This window comes from Triticum aestivum, chromosome 4A (genome assembly GCF_018294505.1).
Source record: "Triticum aestivum cultivar Chinese Spring chromosome 4A, IWGSC CS RefSeq v2.1, whole genome shotgun sequence".
NCBI classification, from domain to species: domain Eukaryota; kingdom Viridiplantae; phylum Streptophyta; class Magnoliopsida; order Poales; family Poaceae; genus Triticum; species Triticum aestivum.
This window is the reverse complement of record NC_057803.1, coordinates 165,820,470-165,838,378: the sequence shown is the minus strand read 5'-3', so window position 1 is coordinate 165,838,378 and position 17,909 is coordinate 165,820,470. Positions and strand designations below refer to the sequence as shown.

The following is a 17,909-nucleotide window of genomic DNA, read 5'->3' as shown; positions in this document are numbered from 1 at the left end:
ATATCTTTGCAAATGACTGATAAATCAACTGCTATACCTGTCGGTATTTGTGAGGATGTGCCTGTTGTAGTTGCAAACATTACTATTTTAACGGACTTTGTTATTTTTGATATTCCCGAGGACGATAGTATGTCTATTATTCTTGGAAGACCTTTTCTTAATACTGCAGGGGCTGTTATTGATTGCAACAAAGGCAATGTCACTTTTCATGTTAATGGTAATGAGCATACGGTACACTTCCCGAGGAAACAACCTCAAGTTCATAGTATCAATTCTATCGGAAAAAATCCATCGAATATATTTGGAGGTTTTGAATTTCCTCTTCCTACTGTCAAGAAGAAATATGATATCCCCTTGTTAGAGTCTGAAGCAAAATGGAGCCTCCCCGTACGTTTGGATTGTGGACCGTCGGATCGAAATCTCCTCGCGATACAGGCCGTCGGATCTCGATCCAAATTGTTGTGGGTCGTTGGATATTTACCGGATCAACCTCGGCCATCGGATAAAATTTCAATGGCAACAGAATGCAATATCCATGGCCCCACCAGATTCCTCCCCCCACCCGTCCCGCGCCTCCTCTCCTCCGACCACGCTGCCGTGCTGCGCGACGGCGAGTGGGCGCCCGCCCTCCCCGTCCGCGAGCTCGTCCCCGGGCACGTCGGCGGCTCCCAAGCCCTCCTGCTCCGACCCCGCAGAGTGCTCGAGTCATGGAGGGGCACCAGACAGTGGTGGGCGCTTGCGCCGCTGCTCCCCATCGAGCTCGCGCGTGTGACACATCTGATGGCCAACACAGCCGTCGTCGTCGCCTTCACAATGTCACAATGGTGATTGTACAACTCTGCTGCCTCCAGCTCCAGCGCCCATCTCCACTACGGTTCATGGCTTACTTGACGAGGTCAACAGCTAATAGAGGTGCATCACCTCGTGCTAAATCGTGAGTGTAGTTGCTTTTTAGGCTAATGCCCTTTGGGATGCCATTTTTAGGTTGCAGTGTACATGCGGATAGTTAACTGTTGCCTAGGTTCTCCACGGTCCATACCTATCTATAGGAAGGTGAAATTATTTGATTAGATCTAAGTTCTTTTTTCACAGCAATTGTAGGGTATTTTAACTTTCTGTTCTAGGTTAATTAATTAGATCAAGGTTCTCTTTTTACTAGCAGGATATTTAAACTCAAAAAGGATATAAATAGCAGGGTATTTTAATCTACAGTTCCAGGCTGTGCAAATTAACATGTAAATAAACAATAGGTTGTATGTTTCTTAGTAACCCATAGGGTTATAAATGATAATTTAACATAGGAGAATCAATCTACAAGGTCTCCCTCATTTTTGCAATTCTTATCAACAGGGTGTGTGTTTGTATGATGCATAGGTTACCATATTACTGAAGTAGTATATATCTGGTCTTCTAATGTATGACCTGGTGTTTTTCTACTGAATCATTATCTTGGTTTACCCTAATTGTTGCCTTAAGTAGCTAATCATTTTTTTGTTCTCCTATGTGATGTATTCAGGTTGTTGGAGAAGTTCTCTCTTGTTGTTTCTGTTCATCACATTTAATGCTTGAAGCTTGCTAAACTAGGTGGACTTTATTTATGTCCAGCACAAGACTTCTGCCAAGATCAATGCACATCTTGATCTAGAATAAAGAGTATCCAATGGGCTCACTGACACGGATAATGTCGACAACAAGGTAGTAAGCTGGTGCATTACTATGTTCAATTGGTGCATTAGTTACTTCCTTGGTCGACAATTGGTGCATTATTAAGTATACTTAATTTGATTGTATAGATAGGGTTTCTACTTAGAGGATGTTGTTTTGGTCCTGAGATAACTAGAACAAAGAGAAGGTCAAGGCGAATAAGGATTTATTAGCAGCATGATATTATAATTGATGTGGTCCTTCCATGAACCAGTATGCGATTATTTCCAGTTTTGCAAGGGAGTGAGTAACTATAAAATTTAGCGTGTTCTAATATTTAATGCATATGTATCTTGGGATTGTGGAAATAAAAATTTACTATCCTTTGATTGCAACATCAAATGATATGTTATCTATTTGTCATTGACCATTGAAAGTTGGAACTGCCACTATACATATATGTGAGGTAATGGTAAATTTTTGGATTGTTGTTTTGTGGTCGATTCAGCTGCAAAAGGCCAGAAGCAGATATTCAAATTTGAGACCAATGATACTGTGCTTACTAAAAATAACAACTCTAATAATTGCACAGAGGATATGTCTGAAACTTTTATTTACATATTTAGCTTCATTTTATCTGATTAGAGTATCCTCAAAGTATGGCAACTATTCACTTATTTAATTGTTCTTGGCCTTTTTTTCCTTTACTTGTACTCATTGAAACCTTTCCCTTTTGTTTGTAGTGGTGTCAGCTATGGCCTGGAGAGAGATGTTTAGACACCCTAATATGGCATGTGTCGCTGAGGAGACATGATCTCCGAGCAGCCCTCCTCATAGCTCGCAGTCCAGGTCGATGCCAAATTCAATTTCTAGGAGGGTTTTTGTGCTGTGGCTGCGGGTTCGTGCTATCGGGGGGAAATATCTTTGGTTTGTTTCTTATATTGGCGATGTGGGTGAGTTGATTTCTGCCTGATTTGTTCCTTTCCATCTTGATCTGTGTAGCGTTAAGCATTTGAATGGAGCATGTATAGGCATGCCCCGGTTCATCCTAGGTGAGTGTGGATCTGCAGCTTCCTTATGTTTGATAGTCCACAATATGAATCTTTTAGGTTATCACTGAGGTTCAGTAAACCACGTCGGTTGACCTGTGTATAAGTCATTCGGCAGTCCACAATATGAATCTTTTAAATTATAACTGGGTTTCAATACACCATGTTGATTAACCTCTGTCCAAGGCGATCACGAGAATGGTTTGCAAAATGCAGTAGGTAAGGAATTTATTTATTTTAGTTCCTGAATAGATTACCTCGCCGCCTCCGCCATCTATGCTCGCCTTCGCGTCGTCTCCTTTAACCCTGTAGCATCTTGTGGCTTTATCAAAGTCAGGCCATTAATTGGGTTTTTAACAAAACAGATTCCATTTGACTTACAAATATATCTGCAGTGACGTACTATTATTAGCAGTCATCTAGATACTCTACAGTTCCAGTGATAGATGAACTGGTCTATCAAATATGCATTGCTTTTTGTATTGCCTAGCCCTGCTTCGATTACATTGTTCTGTTATACTAGATGTCTATTCGCCTGTTGTGATAGCATATCTGATTATTTATATTGTTTGACATGTATTCCGTGCAAGTCGCTTGGTTGTTTGATGCGTTCGTGCTCGTCGGCGGGACGGTGCAAGGCGCAACTCCGACGCGGTTCCTCGCCGGTTGGACGGCGTTCAGGGTCACACATACACATGATTTTTTATTTGCTATTTGAAACTGCAGTTTGAAACCGAATCTCTTTTGCTATTTGAAACTGCAGTTTTTTTAAGGGCCACACATACACATGATTGCGACTGGCCAATTTTGTGTGTCCTTTTCATGCCCAGAGTATTGCAGGTTGCACTGCTCACTTGAACCAGCATTACCTTCGAAACTGAATCGAGTTAACAGTAGATCCAAAATGTTTTTTTTGTCATTTGGTTTGTCAAAATGGTGTTTGTTCACACACTGTCGGATGCTTAGTTCAGTTAAAACAATAATGTTGTATGAGTATAAGTAATAATACTAATGCGCTTTCACTCATGCTACGACCCCAGTAACAACTCTCTGAGATGGTTGTGCTCAAATTTATAGTTCCTGGTTAATGTTTTTTTATCTTTTTACTTTCTGTTGGTTTGTTTCTTTCAGTTTGTAAGTGGTCTTGGAATCCTGTTCACTGTTGGAAACTGTTGGACCTTGCTGTTGTTGATTGGTTCATAAGGTAAACTACGCCCTGCTTTATTTTACGTTACTTGTTATGTGTTGATATCTATTATTCTTCATCTAATATCCATTTTTTGTCCTTTGTTTGGTGTGTGTTGGTGGTTTTGGGGTTGTTCCTTAATCATTACAACCAAGGCATATTAGAATTTCTTTGAAAATATCCTATACTTTGAAGTAGTTGTGCTCATCACATAGCTTGGTTTAATTTGTTGTGATGATTTGTGCTTCCTGTGAGAGTAATACTGAAGCTTAACTTCATGAGAGAAAGGAAAACACTTGGGAAAGTTAAAGTTTAGATGAGCTTTCTGTGGTTATTCCTGATGCCATTGCCGATGTAAGCTTCGCCGGCTCTTTATATTTTTATGAGCATGATGTATGTGCTTTCTGTGAGAGTAAGGTAGTAATACAACACAAGATGATGTTGCCTGCCACTGTGTATCCGCTGTTTGGGAGTGAGGTGGTAAAAACTCCATATTTCTGACATCAGAAGGAAATCATAAAAAGAGTATACATGCACTTGCTCGACTAACAAAGCTGGTACCTAAGAGCAGGCCTGGTTCATGCTTTAGGGAGGTTAAATAAATTTCAGTCAGATGCAAAGTAATTTCTAGCATTGTTGCATTTGACCATCAGTAGATCATCATATATAACAGGACTATAGAACAAAGTACAGAAAATCATAACTTTTAGAACTGATTGTATTTCTGATTCGGTGGCTTCGCTACCGTTTTAGCTTAATGACATCTTCCAGTTCCCAGCTATGCAAATATATTTGCATATGTTAGGTATAACACATGTATGACCCTATTTTGATACGCTATCCCACTTATGCATGTTAGCAATTTTTTGGAAGTTAGGTCATTAGAGTTACCAATCTGTCTTGACTCTGTAAGATTCATGGATCAATTTGAGCTGGCGAGCCACTTGCACTTCTTGAAGCTACTAACAAACCAGCAAAGGTGCACATCCCTGCAAACCAGATTGATCTTAAGACACTGGTTGAGCCCTGTGCATTGAGAGCGTACCCGTTTTGGTTAGTTCATATCTCCTATGCTTTGCTGGTTCTTATGCATGCACCCAGTTGGTCTATGTAATGATTCTTCCCTCTCCTTGTGAAGCTTGAAGGTTTCAGATGCACTGTCATCATAAAATATGGTCCCCGGGGAGTCATGGAGGTTTGTTTCCTGCAATAGACGTGGCAAAAAATCTCTGCCACATGGAGATGGTTGCTGCTGCACTGCATGTGGATACAGAGGAAAGAAGTTCAGGTATCTTTAACCATCACAACTTACTTCCCTTCTTTCTTTGGCTCACAATTTGATATAATGATTGGCCTCACTGTGTTGCCACCTAATTAATTAGGTTCAAACTGTGTGTCCCTTGCATTGGCATCTACTATATATATTGAAAGTAGTTCTATTTATCTTTGCACCTTGATATATTTTCTAAAACCACTTATTATGCTTCTATTTGTATATATGACATTTTCTGTGTTTTTGTCATGTTGATGTGCAGGCAAAATTCCATTAGGCTTTGCTCTACTCTTAGTTACCATGAGAGTAAGTAACCAACACTTGCTTACTTCCTAATATTGACTGTGCGCTCAGTAGTATTTTGATTACTCATGTCTTGAATAAAATTCTGAATATAATAGCTCGTGTCTTCTTATGCTTTTGTTTGATTATGATAAGAAAAGAAGAAATACTTTGATACATGATAGATATACATGAGCACATACTCGTGAATTTTCTATTAAATTTGTCCACTTGATTGCAGTTTCATCAATCGCTCTACATGGTGTCGTGCTTACTCTCGACATGCAATGGATTCAAGTGTGCGTAGGGAGCTTTTCTCAACCACATAGTGACAAATGCACGAGCCTTACGGTCTATGGTGTCACCGGCATGCAAGGTATACCAGGAACCATTAATCGGCCCTGCTCTACTTTTTTTGATCTGGGCAACTTGGATTCACAAATCTACGTTATTGCTGGTTGGTGGCTTGCTTGCAATATGCGTGGGTACCTTTAGACAAGAACGTATGCAATTTATTGGGTATCACATGAGGAAATTTAAAAATGCCTAATTTACTGATATTTGTGTGGTTTCCCAATGATCATACTCTTTATGGAAAGCTATATCTTTTAACCCTTTATTCGCTGCAGCTTTATCAATGTCGGGCCTTGAATTGGCTTTTTTGTAGAACATATTCATTTGGCTTGAAAATATATCTGTAGTGACATGCTATTGTTAGCAATCATCCACTTCCGCTACACTCCTGTGATAAATAAATTAGCCTATAAAACATGCATTTTTTTATGTGTTATCTGCCCCTCTTCGATTACGCCATTCTGTTGTACTAAATAATTTTTCACATGTTGCAATGGTGTGTCCGAATTATTCATATCCTTTCCTAAGGTTAACTCATGTTTATTCTGGTTCGATTGATAGGAACATTATTGCTCAGATGGTTATTTGTTCCTAGGATTTTGATTTCTCAGTTTCCTCTTTCTCCTCTTCTTTATCATTTTTCTTAGGTTCATGTTAACTGATTAACAGTATGTTGTTTCTTTACTATCTATATATTGTTTTGCAGTTGCTAATCTCCATTGGATCGCTGCGTGGGGTTGCACATAGTGGTTGTGGCAAGTGGCATTGACAGGTATAGTTTTGTTCTCTTCTTCTTCCTATCTATGTGCAAGAAGAATAGAGGATGTTGCGTGGTTGACTATATGTTGTTTGAATTAAAGTACAAAGTCCATTTTGAAAAGTGTCGGTTATCCACGTCGTTAGTCAGTCAAACAAACATGTTTCTCGGTATCCATGAGAAAATAAGTTTGTAGGTGCTGGGTGGATGTGCCCATTTCTTGTGCAGTCTAGGTAAACAAATAAAGAAGAACTTAACTTAGTTGGCACATGGATCCTAATCAGACGGTTGCGGGCTGTCGAGGGATACTGCATCAATGGCTAAAACAATTCGGGTGACGTGGCTTCACGAGAAGCCAGGAAAATCAGCTAGTGGGGTGCCCCTATTTAGATATAGAAGATTTGCCCCCCCCCTCACACGCACAATCCTCATCTCCGATTGGATGCCATCTTTTAAGAGCACAGGATACAATATAAGAAAAGTTAATAGCATTGACTGCTAAAATTTGGACAATTAGAGCCTAACTGAATTAGTTGAATTTAGACTTTCTGATATGGATAAGCATATACAGATAGAGGATCAACATGACTGGGTGCTATAGAAAAAATGGTACCAAGAAATTGGTGAAGATGTGATAAAAGCTATAGATTTAGAAAATCAGTTTGTACTATTGATTCTAATCAATGGTATGAAAGATTTAGAAAATCAGTTTGTACTATTGCTTCTAATCAATGGTATGAACGATTTAGAAAATCACTTTGTATTATTGCCTCTAATCAATGGTATGAAAGTTATATATTAGAAAATCAACCTACACTATTGCTTTATAGGAAACAATATGGTGAACACCCAGGAACACCCAGTTTATTACATCGTTTGTGTTTGTGCTTTATCCTGATTGTAGTTTCAGTCATAGGTCACGCACGACACTATTTCTAATAAAGGGTCATGCTTCTATATGGTGTTTATTTGCTATGATGTTTACTGTAGGTGGTACCTTTAGATTGTTGACTATATTTGTTTTGTACTCTATTCTTCTAGGGTGAATTTTGTTGTTATTTACGTCTATTCATCCAAAGGAAGTAGATGATTGATAGAGATTCAGAGGGAGCAATTGATATAGATAGTTGTTGTGGTTCCTATTTCTTCAGGTAGTTACTTCTCTTGCAGTTTCCTTTTAGTTATGAGCTTCCTCTACAATTTAGTCATTTCTTTATTTCATTACCAGTCCCTGTTGACTACAATGTAACCATGCATTGGCAGCATAAATTGTAGCAGTTCTTAATCAGTTAAAAAAAAGCAACCTGATCAATCTTGCTTCAGATTATGTTTCTATTGCTATTATGGCCTGAGGTCCATCCCCCGTCGCCCCTCCTCTCAAGCCGCTGCGGTGTCCTGTATGTTTTAGTGGGTTCCGTCACGCCGGGCTGCCCCAGGCCCTGACCCAGGGTTTGGTGGGCGAGCTCACTACCATCCTCCCGGTGGTCTTCTTCCTCGCTTGATTCTTGGGCACCCCATCTATTCTGGACGAGCACCTTCCATTGGTGGGTGAGGAGATCTGGCATGAACCACGCGCCGAGAGGATCTCCACTTCTGCTACCTCTGCATGCCCTTGGTATAGCAGATCCTACACCCTACCCTTTTTTATTTGTTTCAGTAGAGTAGGATGAACACCCGCAGCTCAGTCTGGGTTCGTAAATTGTGTTTTCCTCTCCAATATGCTCTCTTTATGCTTCAACTGCTATGCTTGACCATCACTCACGTATATGCACTGCATGTTATTCCTAAATTTTGTTAGCTCCAGTCTACAACTACCCATACAGAATAAGAACAATCAGATAAATGTTGCATGGGATGTCAATAGCTTGGCCAATCCATTGTCTATTTGTCTTCTTTAGACCACATTGCATTGTTAGCTCCAGTTTGTTGCCTATTGTTCGTGTCAAACTCTTGCTCTGATTTCACATGGTCTAATTAGTGTTCTATAGAGAACAATGCTTTTGGATTATGACTAATCTCTCAATTGTTTAGGTGGTGGAAATTCACATTATTTTTCAAAGCATATTTAGTTCGTTTATCCTACATTATCTATGACAAGTCGATAAAAGATGTATATGTTATTTGTTCTTGCTCATGCTCTTTTCTTATATCTGTTCAGGCCTAATCTCACCAAACTTTGCTACACTTCACATCATCAGGGAAGGAGGGTAAGTAAGTAAATTGGCGACAACATATCATATTCCTTCAAGTCTTACTGAGTCCGAATTTTAAGTAGTGTAGTATCCCATCATTCTGTCAGCCAGACATTGAACTCACTGTGGACTCAATCAAAAGTATTTGAATTTCTCATATATTAGTTATTAAAACTATCAGTGGTGTAGTATCCAATCATTCTATAAGCCAAACATTGAACTGGTCGTGGATTTGGTCAGAAGTATTTGAATTTATCATATAATCTTGTGCTTTTTACTTTTATCTGACTATGTTACAAAAAGGACCAGTAATAACTAATGTGATTTGAAAACACATAAGATCTCACGAGTTAGGATGGACATAACCATGCCCTCTGAAATAGTCACCAAACTTTAAGGAAGTTTGTACATGTGTCTTCATTTTTAAGGATTAGGATGACCACCTATCACCCACTGCCCAAAACCTTTCATAGGGGGCCAGTGCATGAAATTGTTTTCTTGCTATACATACACACACTATATGCATAATTTGGCTAACACAAGATGTCTTTCAATAGATGCGTCCATCGCAATATCAAGCAAATCAGATGACAAGGTGTTTGGAGCAAGCTACTCATAGCCAACTACATAGTTTAGTACAATGCTGTATTAAAGCAGTGTAAATAAATAACTTGTATGGCCTGCTTTTGGTATATAGTGCGGAACCTTGATCTTTAGGTATTTCATGCTACAATTGTTAACAAATGCACCGATGGTCTGTAACGAGATTTGATCTTTTGAATTGGACCATTACTGTTGTAAGTAAATATTATCTTATGCTTTTTGAGTAATACTACCAGGTGTTGGATTGTTAGACTCAATAAATATATACCATATGTTGGATCGTTAAAAATTCCAAGATATCTGTTGTATATTACCGGATTAGCTAAAACGGGACCGGGTGGGGTGTGGCAGGCCGCAATATCATGCTATATATATATATATATATATATATATATATATATATATATTTGTAATGCTTTGATGAATGTATTACCGGGTTCGATATGACTTGTACCCGGCAGCGGTGCTGCCGGGTGCGGCAAGCCGTAGTTCCTATCTAGTATTTATTATTGGGGATGTGCATATCCCTATTGAGGTAACCTAGTGTTATTCGAAATTTCTCCGATTTTATGTTAATCGGAATTGGTTTGTTAACAAGACTTGATCAACCTTGTTAGTGGATTCCTTTTGACGAGCATGAGATGGATGAAACTAGAAGCACAACCCTCTGTACCCTTTCTATACTTTCTGTTATTCAGTTGAAATAAAATAAAATAAATAATTTTCTGTCTATTATCTGATTATCTATGCAATATAAAAATACCTCAAAAATAAAAGTTCTCCAATTGCCCTGAAAATTAAATATGATTTTTTATAGAATATTGGAGGATTTATGGAACAAAGAACACACCAGGGGGCCCAACCACCTTGCCACGAGGGTGGAGGGCGCGCCCCCTGCATCGTGGGCCCACGGTGGCCCTCCTCCACTTATTCTTTCAGCCACACACTTCATCTTCCTCCCCCAAACACGAAAAACCAGCTCAAACCCGAGTCCAAGCTCGTTTTGCTGCCATTTTCGATCTTCTTGTTCAAAGCACCTCTCACAAAACTGCTTGGGAAGATTGTTCCTTGGTATGTGACTCCTCCATTGGTCCAATCAGTTTTTGTTCTAGTGCTTTATTCATTGCAAATTTGTGTTTCTTAGGTGACCCTGTTCTTGAGCTTGCATGTCAAATTTATATGGTCAAAAGTAGTTTTGATGCATGATATAGGCCCTAGGCACTTGTAGGAGTAGTTGCTATCAATATTATTGAGTTTGGTTTAATTTTATTTTAAAGTTACTAAAAAATTTCAGAATTTTTCAGAAAATGATGAGGAGATTATTGAGGGGCTCATCGAGCCAAAGCTCAAAGGAAAAGGCACCGAAGCCTAAGTATAATTTGCCGCGCACCGTGAAGGTTTGGGCGTGTGAATGGCCTTCTGAGGATTTCTTGAGAGCAGCCGGGATTTATGAAGTTTTTCATGAGTTGGCTCATAATGCAGGCCTCACCGCTTTCCTCCACGACCAATGCGATCAGTATCTCTTACTCACAAATACCTTTGTGCAAAACTTTCTTTTCCATTCCAGGAACTCGCCACCTACGGTGGAGTTTCATTTATATGATGAGCATAAGGAGATGTCACTTTATGATTTTTGTCGGATTTGTTTAGTCCCTTTTGGGGGCAAGACAGAAGAACCACATCATGATGACGTGGAGGGATTTATTAATACTATCACTGTAGGGGAAACTAGGAAGGTTTCCGATGCACGAATCACTAGCATACATTTTCCTGCCTTACGTTACTTTGCACTATTTGCTAGTCGTTGCTTAATTGGTCGCGGAAACTCTGGAAACCTTAGTATCCCTGATATTATTATTTTGCTCCAAGGTTTATACAGTGATAACACTTTTAGTATGGGCGGCATTGTTGCTAGACGGTTAAGTATGAACCGTACTAAGGGTCCCATCTTTGGAGGCGTCTATGCCACACGCCTAGCTGCACATTTTAACATACCTATTAGGCATGCTGAGAAGGAGGAAAAAGTGCTACCTCGTGTTTATTTAGATTATAAAAATATAGTGGCACATGATTTTATTGTTAATAATAGGGCAGGAGAGCTTAAATATCAATTGTTCTTTAATAAACATCATCCTGAGACTATTACCTTGCCTGCTCCTGCTTTGTTTGATTTGACTGTAGGCAAGTACCATGTTCCGTTGACGGCTATCCATGCCTATCAGAACCCTGCACCAGCCGAGGAGCCAGAACTGGAACCACAATTTGATCCTTCATGACAGTCTAACTATCAGTGGGATCCGGAGATGATTGCCAACCAGTGGCAATCGGAGCCTTCTTCTTCCTCATCACAATACGACCCCAACAACTATTATTATGGATATCAGCCAGGCCAGTCGTGGCCATAGACCAACTTAGGACAAAAGCCTAAGCTTGGGGGAGTATATATTTCTCACCGACATTACATTTATGTTCACACACACTCATTGCCAGATGTCGGTGCTCATACTTTTTCATTGTATCATCCATGCTAGTTTATTTTATTTTATGCTTTCCTTCTGTGTGTTTGATGAACCTTAATAAAAAACCAAAAAATCAGTTGTAGCTTTTAATTAATTTACTTTCCATGTTGTAGTAGTAATTAAAAAGAAAACCCAAAAATATTTCCTCTTCTTCTTTTGCTTGTTGGGAGCTTTCCCGTGTAAATAATTTTATTTCTTTTATTTTCTTTGGAGGTCAGTAGGAGAAGACCTTGATTAAATTGTTGAAGTGGCTCTTATATGCACTATTATTTATCTGACAAAAGAACCCATATTGCCTTGTCTTCTCCTGTTTATTGAATGCTCGCAGATTCCAGCTTAGTCCAATGCACGTGCACTCTTATTATTATTTACATCGTTCGGTCATGCAAGTGAAAGGCAATTATGATGATATATGATGGACTGACTGAGATGAGAAAAACTGGTATGAACTTGACCTCTTTTGTTTTTGTAAATATGATGAGTTCATCGTTCTTGATTCAGCTTGTTATGAATAAACATGTTTGCAATGACAATTAGAGATCATAGTTGCTTATGCCATGCTTGATTAGCTATGAGTTATAATGGTTTACCTTGCGTGCCAACATGCTATTAAAATGGTTATGATGTGGTATGATAGGGTGGTATCCTCCTCTGAATGATTTAAGTGACTTGACTTGGCACATGTTCACGCATGTAGTTGAAACAAATCAACATAGCCTTCACGATATTTATGTTCATGGTGGATTATATCCTACTCATGCTTGCATCCAATGTTTATTAATTTTAATGCATGTACATGGTTGTTGTCGCTCTCTAGTTGGTCGCTTCCTAGTCTTTTGCTAGCCTTCACCTGTACTAAGCGGGAATACTGCTTGTGCATCCAAACTCCTTAAACCCCAAAGTTATTCCACATGGGTCCACTATACCTTCCTATATGCGATATCTACCTGTCGTTCCAAGTAAATTTGTATGTGCCAAACTCTAAACCTCCAAATAATCATCCTGTTTTGTATGCTCGAATAGCTCATGTATCAACTAGGGTTGTCTGTATCTTCCTGTTAGGCGGGTTATTCTCAAGAGGAGTGGACTCCGCTCCTCATTCATGAGATAAAGGGCTGGTCACCGGGATGCCCAGTCCCATGCTTTATGCAAACTAAATCAAAATAATTGCAAACAAAACTCCCCCTGGGACCTGATGTATGTTGGAGGCACTCGTTGTTTCGAGCAAGCCATGGATTGATCTTTGTTGGTGGAGGGGGAGTATAAACTTTACCATTCTATTTGGGAACTACCTATAATGTGTGTAGCATGGAAGATATCACCATCTCTTGGTTGTTATGTTGACAATGAAAGTATAGCGCTCAAAATGTTATTCACCTCTATTTCAAAACTTAGCTCTGGCACCTCTACAAATCCCTACTTGCCTCTGCGAAGGGCCTATCTATTTACTTTTATGTTGAGTCATCACCCTCTTATTAAAAAGCACTAGCTGGAGAGCGCATCTGTCATTTGCATTCATTACTGTTAATTTATATTGGGTATGACTATGATTGGATCTCTTTTACCATGAATTACAATGTCTAGTCAGTCCTTGATCTTTAAAGGTGCTCTGCATTTATGTTTTGCGGTCTCAGAAAGGGCTAGCGAGATGCCATCTTGTTATATCATATTATGATTGTTTTGAGAAAGTGTTATCATCCGAGATTTATTATTATGGCTTGCTAGTTGATTGTGTTATTGATATGAGTAATCATGAGACCTGAGAATTATTGCAAATGTGGTTAGTTATAATCTTTGCTGAAAACTTGAATGCTAGCTTGACATATTTACAACAACAAGAGCAAACAAAGTTTGTAAAAGTTTTTCTTTATTTCTTTCAGTTTGTCAACTGAATTGCTTGAGGACAAGCAAGGGTTTAAGCTTGGGGGAGTTGATACATCTCCAACGTATCTACTTTTCCAAACACTCTTGCCCTTGTTTTGGACTCTAACTTGTATGATTTGAATGGAACTAACCCAGACTGACGCTGTTTTCAGCGGAATTGCCATGATGTTGTTTTATATGCAGAAAACAAAAGTTCTCGGAATGACCTGAAACTCCACGGGATATCTTACCATAAATAATAAAAAATCCTCGCCAAAGATGAAGACCATGGGGCCCACACCCTTCTCACGAGGGTGGGGGCGCCCCCCCTAGGGCGCGCCCCCTACCTCGTGGGCCCCCTGGAGACCCCCCGACTCCAACTCCAACTCTATATAACTGCTTTCAGGGAGAAAAAATAAGAGAGAAGAAATCATCGCGTTTTACAATACGGAGCCGCCGCCAAGCCCTAAAACCTCTCGGGAGGGCTGATCTGGAGTCCGTTCGGGGCTCTAGAGAGGGGGATTCGTCGCTGTCGTCATCATCAACCATCCTCCATCACCAATTTCATGATGCTCACCACCGTGCGTGAGTAATTCCATCGTAGGCTTGCTGGACGGTGATGGGTTGGATGAGATTCACCACGTAATCGAGTTAGTTTTGTTAGGGCTTGATCCCTAGTATCCACTATGTTCTGAGATTGATGTTGCTATGACTTTGCTATGCTTAATGCTTGTCACTAGGGCCCGAGTGACATGATTTCAGATCTGAACCTATTATATTTTCATCAATACATGAGAGTTCTAGATCCTATCTTGCAAGTCTATAGTCACCTATTATGTGTTATGATCCGTTAACCCCGAAGTGACAATAATCGGGATACTTACCGGTGATGACCGTAGTTTGAGGAGTTCATGTATTCACTATGTGCTAATGCTTTGTTCCGGTTCTCTATTAAAAGGAGGCCTTAATATCCCTTAGTTTCCATTAGGACCCCGCTGCCATGGGAGGGTAGGAAAAAAGATGCCATGCAAGTTCTTTTCCATAAGCACGTATGACTATATTCGGAATACATGCCTACATTACATTGACGAATTGGAGCTAGTTCTGTGTCACCCTATGTTATGACTATTACATGATGAACCACATCCGGCATAATTATCCATCATTGATCCAATGCCTACGAGCTTTCCATATACTGGTTTACGCTTATTTACTTTCCCGTTGCTATTGTTACAATCACTACAAAACACCAAAAACATTACTTTGCTTTACTCTTTTGTTACCGTTACCATCACTATCATATTACTTTGCTACTAAACACTTTGCTGCAGATACTAAGTTTCCAGGTGTGGTTGAATTGGCAACTCAGCTGCTAATACTTGAGAATATTCTTTGGCTCCCCTTGTGTTGAATCAATAAATTTGGGTTGAATACTCTACCCTCGAAAGCTGTTGTGATCCCCTATACTTGTGGGTTATCACCCCTGCCTCCTGTTACCATCCGCCTTACATGTACAGTTTGGGACCCCCTAACCAAGATCCGCCGGTTTTGACATCAACATTGGTGCTTTCATTGAGAGTTCCACTGTGTCGTCACCGTAAGGCTTGATGGCTCCTTCGATCATCGGTAACGATGCGGTCCAGGGTGAGGTTTTCCTCCTCAGACAGATCTTCGTATTTGGCGGCTTCGCACTGCAGGCCAACTCGCTTGGCCATCTGGAGCAGATCGAGAGCTACGCCCCTGGCCATCAGGTCAGGTTCGGAAACTTAAACTACATTACCGACATCCGTGGAGACTTGATCTTCAACGGATTCGAGCCCATGTCAGGTGCGCCGCACAATCACAACGAGCATGACGTAACTCTGCCGTCGGACAGTGTTCGGGAGATCACACCTGCAACTACTCCGGCCCTCAATCCGGAGCAAATTGCGCCATCCGAGGACGGGAGGATAGACCCCGCCATGGAGACCGCACTCTTAGTGGCGATGGAGCCGGATACTGACTTCACCCCTTACGAGAGCCGTGTTGCCGAACCACTGGATTCGTCTCCAGCCACGGACTCCGAGCCGCCTGCGTCTGTGCCTATCGAATCCAATTGGGCGCCGATCATGGAGTTCACCTCCGCAGATATCTTTCAGCACTCACCTTTCAGCGACATGCTAAATTCATTAAGGTCTCTCTCCTTGTCAGGAGATCCTTGACCGAACTATGTCTGAATAGAATGGGATGCGGACAATGAAGAAATTCGCTGACCACCCACCACCCACTTAGTCGCCTCTGTCGACGATTTAACCGACATGCTCGATTTCGACTCCGAAGACATCGACGGCATGGACGACGATGTAGGAGAGGAACAGGAACCAGTGCCCACAGGACGCTGGACAGGCACTTCACCACATGACATATGCATGGTGGATACACCCAAAGAAAACAATGACAAAGAACGGCAGGATGCAGCGAAGAATAGCTCCCTCGAGAAGCAAGCAATGCGTCGGCATAGGCGCCGCTCAAATCCCGCCTCGACAAAAATAGCGATAACAGCGCAAGAGAAAATAACACTCCAGTCGACTCCAGAGGAAACGACGACCACATTGACCAAGCGGCAGAGCATGATGAAACTGCAAACGGCGAACATAGTACGAATCCGATGTCCGAACACGGCGACGCCGAGGATAAACCTCATCAACCCCTCTCTGGGGAAGAAAGCAGTCCAGACGAAGATGCACACATCATCCCGGAAACGCACTTGGAACAAGAGAACCTCTGCAGAAGGCTTATTGCCACAACGAGGAGTCTGAAGAAGCAGAAGCAAAGGCTTAAGGCCGCACAAAATACGCTTAACAGCAGGTGGAACAAAGTTCTCGACAACAAAGAAAAGTATGGTGGAATTACCACACAAAGAGCTATCCAAAGCGCAAGCTATTACCTGAATTCGACGATGAGGCCATAGAGCCCACACAGCCGAAAAATAAAACGGCCAACCGATCGGATCAACCACCTTGTGGCCACGATAGAGCGGCTAACAAGGCCGCACATAAGTCAACACACGATCTACGTGAGGACTTGCGCCAAAAATCCAGTATGAACAGATCCATCTATGGATCTAGGAAGCGCGCTCCGACACAAAATCAAAACCGAATACTACAACCGTCCGAACACCATGATACATCCAAATACAGGTGTGCCGCACACCCCCTATGTTTCACCGATGAGGTGCTGGACCATGAATTTCCAGAAGGATTCAAACCAGTGAACATAGAGGCGTACGATGGGACCACAGACCCTGGGGTCTGGATTGAGGACTTTATCCTCCATATCCATATGGCTCGCGGAGACGATCTCCACGCCATCAAGTACTTGCCCCTCAAGCTTAAAGGACCAGCTCGGCACTAGCTGAAAAGCCTCCCCAAAAACTCAGTTGGAAGTTGGGAGGAGCTCGAGGATGCTTTTCGGGCTAATTTTCAAGGGACCTATGTCCGACCTCCGGATGCAGACAATTTAAGTCATATAATTCAACAGCCTGGAGAGTCAGCCCGAAAGCTTTGGAATAGGTTTCTCACTAAGAAGAACCAAATCGTCGACTGCCCGGACGCCGAAGCCTTAGCAGCTTTCAAGCATAGCGTCCGAGACGAATGGCTCGCCAGACACCTCGGCCAAGAAAAACTGAGAGCAATGGCAGCCCTGACAAGCCTCATGACGCGCTTTTGCGCGGGCGAAGATAGCTGGTTAGCCCGCAGTAGCACCAGCAACCCAAGCACATCCGAAGTCAGGGATGGCAATGGCAAACCACGATGCAGTAAAAGCAAGCGTTGAAATAAAGAATACAGCCCAGATAATACGGCGGTAAACGCCGGATTCAGGGGCTCTCAACCAGGTCAGCAGAAAAAGCCTTTCAAAGGCATCAGAGATGGAATGTCCAGCCTAAACAAGATTCTAGACAAACTATGTCAGATTCATGGCACCCCCGATAAACCTGCAAATCACACCCACAGAGAATGCTGGGTCTTCAAGTAGGCCGGTAAGCTAAACGCCGAACACAAGGGGAGGGAGACACCAAGCGAAGATGAGGACGAACCTCGCCAGCAAAGCACTGGAGGACAGAAAAAATTCCCACCAGAGGTTAAAACAGTAAACATGATCCACATGACGAAGAGGAGAAGCAAACATGCACTCCGAGACATACGCGC

General features: G+C 41.4%; 1 long non-coding RNA gene across 8 annotated transcripts; it reads left to right on the top strand.

Moving 5' to 3' along the window:
* Positions 1 to 526: 526 nt before the first annotated feature.
* On the top strand, positions 527 to 9,571 carry LOC123085735 (uncharacterized). Of its 8 annotated transcripts, none has more exons than XR_006439866.1 (13): positions 527 to 934; positions 1,517 to 1,695; positions 2,388 to 2,597; positions 3,825 to 3,897; positions 4,793 to 4,932; positions 5,018 to 5,167; positions 5,415 to 5,458; positions 5,676 to 5,810; positions 6,495 to 6,560; positions 7,587 to 7,696; positions 7,869 to 8,160; positions 8,704 to 8,752; positions 9,295 to 9,571. It is a non-coding gene; the product is annotated as an uncharacterized lncRNA (long non-coding RNA). The 8 variants fall into 8 exon arrangements; XR_006439865.1 differs by having other exon boundaries at positions 4,757 to 4,932; XR_006439860.1 differs by having other exon boundaries at positions 3,284 to 3,897; positions 4,757 to 4,932.
* The last annotated feature ends 8,338 nt before the right edge of the window (positions 9,572 to 17,909 follow it).